Source organism: Triticum dicoccoides, chromosome 7A, assembly GCF_002162155.2.
Source record: "Triticum dicoccoides isolate Atlit2015 ecotype Zavitan chromosome 7A, WEW_v2.0, whole genome shotgun sequence".
Taxonomy (NCBI): Eukaryota; Viridiplantae; Streptophyta; class Magnoliopsida; order Poales; family Poaceae; genus Triticum; species Triticum dicoccoides.
Window position 1 is genome coordinate 298732521 of NC_041392.1, and position 10458 is coordinate 298742978.

Consider the following 10458-nt stretch of genomic DNA (forward strand, 5'->3'; position numbering starts at 1 on the left):
GCAACGAAGATCTTGCCTTCGGATATGTGGTAGAAGGAGTACCCTATTGTTACTTAGGGTATCATATGAAGACGCACTTCTCCAATTTTGGTTCGAGCTTATCAGGCTGAAGCCTTTTGACATAAGTGCCGCAACCCCAAATTTTAAGAAACGACAACTTAGGTTTCTTGCCGAACCGTAGTTCATACGGTGTCGTATCAACAGATTTAGATGGTGCCCTATTTAATGTGAATGTGGTTGTCTCTAATGCATAACCCCAAAACGATGGTGGTAAATCGGTAAGAGATGTCATAGGATGGACCATATCCAATAAAGTATGGTTACGACATTCATATACACCATTATGATGTGGTGTTCCAGGTGGCGTGAGTTGTGAAACAATTCCACATTGTTTTAAATGAAGGCCAAACTCGTAACTCAAATATTCGTCTCCGTGATCAGATCGTAGAAACTTTATTTTCTTGGTCCAATGATTCTCCACTTCACTCTGAAATTATTTGAACTTTTCAAATGTTTCAGACTTGTGTTTCATCAAGTAGATATAACCATACCTACTCAAATCATCTCTGAAGGTCATAAAATAACAATACCCACCACGTGTTTCAACACTCATCAGAGCGCAAATATCGGTATGTGATACGTCTCCAACGTATCTACTTTTCCTAACGCTTTTCCTCTTATTTTGGACTCTAATTTGCATGATTTGAATGAAACTAAGCCCGGACTGACATTGTTTTCTGCAGAACTACCATGGTGTTGTTTTTGTGCAGAAATAAAAGTTCTCGAAATGGAACGAAACTTTGCGACGATTTTTTATACAATAAACAAGAATTTCTGGAGCCAAGATCCACCGAAGGGGGCACCTGGGTGGGCACAACCCACCAGGGCGTGCCCCCTCTTGGTGCGCCTAGGTGGGTTGTCCCCACCTGGTGGCCTCGCAGACCCTGAAACCGACGCTATAAAATCCTATTTTTCTAGAAAAAAATCATGGAGAAAGAATTATCGTGATCCACAAGACAGAGCCACCGTCACCTCTTGTTCTTCATCGGGAGGTCAGATCTGGAGTCCGTTTGGGGATCCGGAGAGGGGGATCTTCGTTCTTCATCATCACCAACCCTTCTCCATCGCCAATTCCATGATGCTCCCCACCGGGAGTGGGTAATTCCTTCATAGGCTTGCTGGTTGGTGAGGAGTTGGATGAGATTCATCATGTAATCGAGTTAGTTTTGTTAGGGCCTGATCCCTAGTATCCACTTTGTTCTAAGATTGATGTTGCTATGTCTTTGCCATGCTTAATGCTTGTCACTTTAGGCCCGGGTGTGATACATCTCCAATGTATCTATAATTTTTGATTGTTCCATGCTGTTATATTATCAATCTTGGATGTTTTATAATCATTTTATATCATTTTTTGGTACTAACATATTGACATAGTGCCAAGTGCCAGTTGCTGTTTTTTTGCATGTTTTTTACATCATAGAAAATCAATACCAAATGGAGTCCAAATGCCACGAAATTTATAGAGATTTTTAATGGACCAGAAGACACCTAATGGGCCAAGGCTGTGCTTGGGAGAGTGATCTGAGGAGAGCACAACCCACCAGGGCGCGCCAGGAGGCCCAGGCATGCCCTGGTGGGTTGTTCCCACCTCAGGTGCCCCCCGGACTGCCTCTTTGCTCTACAAATACCCCAATATTCCAGAACCCTAGGGGATTTGACGAAAATCAATTCCAACCGCCGCAGAATCTAGAACCTCCAGATACAATCTAGACACCATCACGGATGGGGTTCACCACCTCCATTGGTGCCTCTCCGATGATGCGTGAGTAGTTCTTTGTAGACCTTTGGGTCCATAGTTAGTAGCTAGATGTCTTCCTCTCTGTCGTTTGATTCTCAATACAATGGTCTCTTGGAGATCCATATGATGTAACTCTTTTTGCGGTGTGTTTGTTGGGATCGGATGAACTTTGAGTTTATAATCAGATCTATCTTTTTATATCCATGAAAGTATTTGAGTTTCTTTGATCTCTTTTACGCATGATTGCTTATAGCCTCGTATTTCTTCTCCGATATTTTGGGTTTGTTTGGCCAACTTGATCTATTTATCTTGCAATCGGAAGAGGTGCTTTGTAGTGGGTTCGATCTTACGGTGCTTGATCCCAGTGACAGAAGGGGAACCGACACGTATGTATCGTTTTTTGAGATTGATCCCCTCTTTCTTCTAACGACCATCGGTATTTTACTCGAAGCTATATTTTATTGGTCACATACTATGTGTTTTTCTTCGAGCGTCTTGTATGATATGAGTCTTTCCTTGTTTTATTTTGTGTTTGATGTCTTGATTCCTTGTTGGACACACCTATTTGAGAGAGCCAAAATTATGTCATGACTTGTTAGAATTGCTCTCTATGCTTCACTTAAATTTTTTATGAGCTATGGACTTGCTCTAGTGCTTCACTTATATCTTTTTGAGCACGATGTGCTTTAGTATTTTTTGAAGAATGCTTTCTTGCTTCACTTAGATTTATTGGAGAGTCAGTAAAATTTTCAAGAAATTCTCTCTTGCTTCACTTAAATTAATTTGAGAGAAAGAAATATTATGCTCATGATCTTCACTTATAATTGTTTGAGATTGTCAAAAGGAACATATGAAAATTAGTTCCAAAGTGATAGATATCCAAGAAGGATATAATAAAAACTTTCATGAAGATCATTGGACAAAATAAACTTGATTCTCAGTAATAGTTTTGAGATATGATGATGTGATATGTGAGTTATATGGATGAGTAATTATGCTTTAGTAAGAATATTGGTGTTAAGGTTTGTGATTCCCTATGCAAGCACGAAAATAAATAATTGTTCAATGAAATTATATCCTACTTGTGGTGCATTATTCGGTGTTAATTATGCTTAATGCTCGCTTATGAGATTATTTGTTTCTTGGTTGGTCGCTTCTCAATCTTTTGCTAGCCTTCATTTTGCACTAAGTATGATCACTATTTGTGCATCCAAAAACCATTAAACCAGTTTTGCCACATGAGTCCACTATATCTACCTATATGCGATATTCTTTGGCTGTTCTAAGCAAATTTGTATGTGCCATCTCTAATTTTCAAAATAAACTTCTCTTTTGTGTATTCATTTTGCTCGCGGAGCGGTGAGGGGTGGCTAATATTTTCCATGCCAGATGTTTTATTCTCATGATGAGTGTTTATTCACTTGTCATTGCACAAGAGTAAGGCAAAGATATTAGGGATGCCCAGTCCCGAAATGAAAAATGAATTTACTTTATGTTGTCAAATAATAAATTCCTTAGAAAGTGTTGGTATGGAGGGCAACCATGGATACGGCTAGCCATGGAAAGTGAGGAATAAACTTTATTTTCTTTTTGGGAACCGCGTATGATATATCTAGCATGGAAAGTGTTGGGAACTCCAAGTCATTTTCGTTGGTGCGAAGGACACATCTCCCAAAATGTTTTTATCTCGAAGTTTTTCGCTTTGAGCTCTGGCACCTCTACAAATCCCTACTTCCCTCTGCGAAGGGCCTTTCTTTTACTTTATGCAAATTTTTATTGAATTTGAGTCTCCATCTTATCTTATAAAAGCACCAACTAGGAGGCACTATGATCGTACTTGAGCATTGGGTGTACTTAATATGCGAGTGTGTTTCATGAATGGATCAATGATTGAGCATGATGGGCTAGGGATAGCTTATTTTAGCATTGATATTTTGAAAGACATGGTTTCTTGTTGATATGCTTGAGTGTTTAAGTTATCATGTTAAAACTAGACTATTGCTTTGAACAATATAAAAGTCCAAATGTCCATGCTATAAAGAAAAGAAATATGATATGACATGATAGGCAGCATTCCACATCAAAAATTCTTTTTTTATCACTTACCTACTCGAGGACGAGTAGGAGTTAAGCTTGGGGATGTTGATACGTCTCCAACGTCTATAATTTTTGATTGTTCCATGTTGTTATATTATCAATCTTGGATGTTTTATAATCATTTTATATCATTTTTTGGTACTAACCTATTGACATAGTGCCAAGTGCCAGTTGCTATTTTTTGCATGTTTTTGACATCGCAGGAAATCAATACCAAACGGAGTCCAAATGCCACGAAACTTTACGGAGATTTTCTATGGACCAGAAGACACCTAATGGACCAAGGCTACGCCTGGGGGTGCTCCGAGGAGAGCACAACCCACTAGGGCGCTCCAGGAGGCCCAGGCATGCTCTGGTGGGTTATGCCCACCTCGGGTGCCCCCCGGACAGCCACTTTGCTCTATAAATACCCCGATATTCCAGAAACCCTAGGGGAGTCGATGAAAATCAATTCTAGCTGCCGTAGAGTCCAAAACCACCAGATCCAATCTGGACACCATCACGGATGGGGTTCACCACCTCCATTGGAGTAGTTCTTTGTAGACCTTGAGGTCCGTAGTTAGTAGCTAGATGGATTCCTCTCTCTCGTTTGATTCTCAATACAATGGTCTCTTGGAGATACATATGATGTAACTCTTTTTGCGGTGTGTTTGTTGGGATCGGATGAACTTTGAGTTTATGATCAGATCTATCTTTTTATATCCATGAAAGTATTTGAGTTTCTTTGATCTCTTTTATGCATGATTGCTTATAGCCTCATATTTCTTCTCTGATATTTGGGTTTTGTTTGGCCAACTTGATCTATTTATCTTGCAATGGGAAGAGGTGCTTTGTAGTGGGTCCGATCTTACGGTGCTTGATCCTAGTGACAGAAGGGGAACCAGCACGTATGTATCGTTGCTACTAAGGATAAAACTATGGGGTCTATCTCTACATAGATAGATCTTGTCTACTGATACGTCTCCAACGTATCTATAATTTTTTATTGTTCCATGCTATTATATTATCTATTTTGGATGTTAATGGGCTTTATTTTACACTTTTATATTATTTTTGGGACTGACCTATTAACCGGAGGCCTAGCCCAAAGTGCTATTTTTTTGCCTATTTCGGTGTTCCGTAGAAAAGGAATATCAAACGGAGTCCAAACGGAATGAAACCTTCGGGAGCATGATTTTTGGAACAAACGTGATCCAGGGGACTTGGAGTGGACGTCAAGCAATCAACGAGGCGGCCACGAGGCAGGGGGCGCCCCCCCAGGCGTGCCCTCCACCCTCGTGGGCCCCTCGTTGCTCCACCGACCTACTTCTTCCTCCTATATATATTGACATACCCCGAAAACATCCAGGAGCACCATGAAACCCTATTTCCACCGCCGCAACCTTCTGTACCCAAGAGATCCCATCTTGGGGCCTTTTCCGGAGCTCCGCCGGAGGGGGGCATTGATCACGGAGGGCCTCTACATCAACTCCATGGCCCCTCCGATGATGTGTGAGTAGTTTACCTCAGACCTTCGGGTCCATAGCTAGTATCTAGATGGCTTCTTCTCTCTCTTTGGGTCTCAATACAAAGTTCTCCTCGATTCCCTTGGAGATCTATTCGATGTAATCTTCTTTTGCGGTGTGTTTGTCGAGATTCGACGAATTGTGGGTTTATAATCAAGTTTATCTATGAACAATATTTGAATCTTCTCTGAATTATTTTATGTATGATTGGTTTATCTTTGCAAGTCTCTTCGAATTATCAGTTTGGTTTGGCCTACTAGATTGATCTTTCTTGCAATGGGAGAAGTGCTTAGCTTTGGGTTCAATCTTGCGGTGCTCGATCCCAGTGAAAGAAAGGGAAACGACACGTATTGTATTGTTACCATCGAGGATAAAAAGATGGGGTTTATATCATATTGCATGTATTTGTCCCTCTACATCATGTCATCTTGCTTAAGGTGTTACTCTGTTCTTATGAACTTAATACTTTAGATGCATGCTGGATAGCGGTCGATGTGTGGAGTAATAGTAGTAGATGCAGAATCGTTTCGGTCTACTTGTCTCGGATGTGATGCCTATATACCTGATCATGCCTAGATATTCTCATAATTATTCGCTTTTCTATCAATTGCTCGACAATAATTTGTTCACCCACCGTAATACTTATGCTATCTTGAGAGAAGCCACTAGTGAAACCTATGGCCCCCGGGTCTATTTTCCATCATACAAGTTTCCAATCTATTTTATTTTGCAATCTTTACTTTCAATGTATATCATAAAAATACCAAAAATATTTATCTTATTATTATCATATCTATCAGATCTCACTCTTGCAAGTGGCCGTGAAGGGATTGGCAACCCCTTTATCATGTTGGTTGCGAGGTTCTTATTAGTTTGTGTAGGTACGAGGTGACTCGTGCATGGTCTCCTACTGGATGGATACCTTGGTTCTCAAAAACTGAGGGGAAATACTTACGTTGCTTTATTGCATCTCCCTTTCCTATTCAAGGGAAAACCAACGCAGTGCTCAAGAGGTAGCAAGAAGGATTTCTGGCGTCGTTGCCACGGAGATCTACGCCAAGTCAAGACATACCAAGTACCAATCACAACTCTTATCCTTCGCATTACATTATTTGCCATTTGCCTCTCGTTTTCCTCTCCCCCACTTCAGCCTTGCCGTTTTATTCGCCCTCTTTTCTTTCCCCCTTCTCTTTTCCAGTTTGCCTCTTTTGCCGGTTTCTTGTTTGCTTGTGTGTTGGATTGCTTGCTTGTCACGATGGCTCAAGATAATACTAAATTGTGTGACTTTTCCAATACCAATAATAATGATTTTATTAGCATTCCGATTGCTCCTCTTACCGATGTTGAATCTTGTGAAATTAATATTGCTTTGCTGAATCTTGTCATGAAAGATCCATTTTTTGGCCCTCCTAGTGAAGATGCCGCTACCCATCTAAACAAATTTGTTGATTTGTGTGATATGCAAAAGAAGAAAGATGTGGATAATGATATTGTCAAACTTAAGCTATTTCCGTTTTTGCTTAGAGATCGTGCTAAAGCTTGGTTTTCGTCTTCGCTTAAAAATAGTATTGATTCATGGAATAAGTGCAAAGATGCTTTTATCTCTAAGTATTTTCCTCCCGCTAAGAACATCTCTCTTAGAAACGATATTATGAACTTTAAGCAACTTGATCATGAGCATGTTGCACAATCTTGGGAGAGGATGAAATTAATGATACGTAATTGCCCTACACATGGATTGAATTTATGGATGATTATACAAAAAATTATGCCAGATTGAATTTTGCTTCTAGAAATCTTTTAGATTCGGCCACGGGAGGCACTTTTATGGAAATCACTTTATGAGAATCTACCAAACTCCTAGATAATATTATGGTTAATTATTCTCAATGGCACACTGAAAGATCTACTAGTTAAAAGGTGCATGCAATTGAAGAGATTAATGTTTTGAGTGGAAAGATGGATGAAATTATGAAATTGTTTGGTAATAAGAGTGCTCCTACTGATCCTAATGATATGCCTTTGTCTACTTTGATTGAGAATAATAATGAATCTATGGATGTGAATTTTGTTGGTAGGAACAATTTTGGTAACAACGCATATAGAGGTAATTTTAATTCTAGGTCGTTTCCTAGTAATTCCTCTAATAATTATGGTAATTTCTACAATAATTCTGATGGAAATTATAATAATATGCCCTCTGATTTTGAATCTAGTATTAAATAATTTATTAGTTTGCAAAAGAGTTCAATGCTTTGATTGAAGAAAAATTGCTTAAGATTGATGAGTTGGCTAGGAACGTGGATAGAATTTCTCTTGATGTTGATTCTTTGAAACTTAGATCTATTCCACCTAAGCATGATATCTATGAGTCTCTCAAATCCATGATAATTTCCATTGATGAGTGCAAAGAAAGAACCGCCAGGATGCGTGCAAAAAGAGATTGCTTTGTGAAAGCGTGTTCTTCTAGTTTTCATGATAATAAGGATGAAGATCTAAAGGTAATTGATGTGTCCCCTATTAAATGTTTGTTTGGCAATATGAATCTTGATAATTATGGGACTGGAGATGAGTCAACTTTAGTTAGAAGGCGTCCCAAAAATTCGGACTTTTTAGATCTTGATGCAAAAATTGATAAAAGTGGGATTGAAGAGGTCAAAACTCTAGATAGCAACAAACCCACTATCTTGGATTTCAAGGAATTTAATTATGATAATTGATCTTTGATAGATTGTATTTCCTTGTTGCAATCCGTGCTAAATTCTCCTCATGCTTATAGTCAAAATAAAGCTTTTACTAAACATATCGTTGATGCTTCGATGCAATCTTATGAGGAAAAACTTGAGTTGGAAGTTTCTATTCATAGAAAACTTTATGATGAGTGGGAACCTACTATTAAAATAAAAATTAAAGATCATGAATTCTATGATTTATGTGATTTGGGTGCTAGTGTTTCCACGATCCCAAAAACTTTGTGTGATTTGCTAGGTTTCCGTGAATTTGATGATTGTTCTTTAAAATTGCACCTTGCAGATTCCATTATTAAGAAACCTATGGGAAATATTAATGATGTTATTATTATTTCAAATAGGAATTATGTGCCCGTAGATTTCATTGTTCTTGATATAGATTGCAATCCTTCATGTCCTATTATTCTTGGTAGACCTTTCCTTAGAACAATTGGTGCAATTATTGATATGAAGGAAGGGAATATTAGATTCCAATTTCCGTTAAGGAAAGGCATGGAACACTTCCCTAGAAAGAAAATTAAATTACCATGTGAATCTATTATGAGAGCCACTTATGGATTGCCTACCAAAGATGGCAATACCTAGATCTATCCTCGCTTTTATGCCTAGCTAGGGGCGTTAAACGATAGCGCTTGTTGGGAGGCAACCCAATTTTATGTTTGTTCCTTGCTTTTTGTTCCTGTTTTGTAATAAATAATTTATTTAGCCTCTTTTTTGTTGTGTTTTTTGTGTGTAATTAGCGTTTGTGCCAAGTAGAACCGTTGGGAAGACTTGGGGAAAGTCTTTTTGATCTTGTTGTAAAAAGCAGAAACTTTAGCGCTCACGAGAATTGCTGCCATTTTTTATTGGAGAGTGATATTTAGTTAATTATTTTTGAAGACGATTACTAGATAAATTCCTCACGTCCAGCAATTTATTTTAGAATTTTTGGGGTTCCAGAAGTTTGCGTTAGTTACAGATTACTACAGACTGTTCTGTTTTTGACACATTCTGTTTTTCGTGTGTTGTTTGCTTATTTTGATGAATCTATGGCTAGTAGTAGAGTTTATAAACCATAGAGAAGTTGTAATACAGTAGTTTTAACACCAATATAAATAAAGAATGGGTTCATTCCAGTACCTTGAAGTGGTGTTTTGTTTTCTTTCGCTAACGGAGCTCACGAGATTTTCTGTTAAGTTTTGTGTTGTGAAGTTTTCAAGTTTTGGGTAAAGATTTGATGGATTATGGAACAAGGAGTGGCAAGAGCCTAAGATTGGGATGCCCAAGGAACCCCAATGTAAAATACAAGGACACCAAAAAGCCTAAGCTTGGGGATGCCCCGGAAGGCATCCCCTCTTTTGTGTTTGTTCATCGGTAACTTTACTTGGAGCTATATTTTTATTCGCCACATGATATGTGTTTTGGTTGGAGCATATTGTATGATTTGAGTCTTTGCTTTTTAGTTTACCACAATCATCCTTGCTGTACACACTTTTTGAGAGATACACACATGAATTGGAATTTATTAGAATACTCTATGTGCTTCACTTATATCTTTTGAACTATAAAGTTTTTGCTCTAGTGCTTCACTTATGTCTTTTAGAGCACGGTGGTGGTTTTATTTTATAGAAATAATTGATATCTCATGCTTCACTTATATTATTTTGATAGTCCTTTAGAAAAACATGGCAATTTTCTTTTAGGCATAATAAGAAGCTTTCATATAAGTGCATTGAATACTAAGAGAAGTTTGATACTTGATGATTGTTTTGAGATATGGAGATAGTAATATCAAAGTTGTGCTAGTTGAGTAGTTGTGAATTTGAGAAATACTTGTGTTGAACTTTGCAAGTCTCGTAGCATGCATGTATGGTAAACGTTGTGTAACAAATTTGAAACATGAGGTGTTATTTGATTGTCTTCCTTATGAGTGGCGGTCAGGGACGAGCGATGGTATTTTCTTAAAACAATCTACCCCCCTAGGAGCATGCGCGTAATACTTCGTTTTTGATTACTTGTAGATTTTTTCAATAAGTATGTGAGTTCTTTATGACTAATGTTGAGTCCATGGATTATACGCACTCTCACCCTTCCATCATTGCTAGCCTCTTTGGTACCGTGCATTGCCCTTTCTCACCTTGAGAGTTGGTGCAAACTTCGCCGGTGCATCCAAACCCCGTGATACGATATGCTCTATCACACATAAACCTCCTTATATCTTCCTCAAAACAGCCACCATACCTACCTCTTATGGCATTTCCATAGCCATTCCGAGATATATTGCCATGCAACTTTCCACCGTTCTGTTTATTATGAAACGCATCATCAT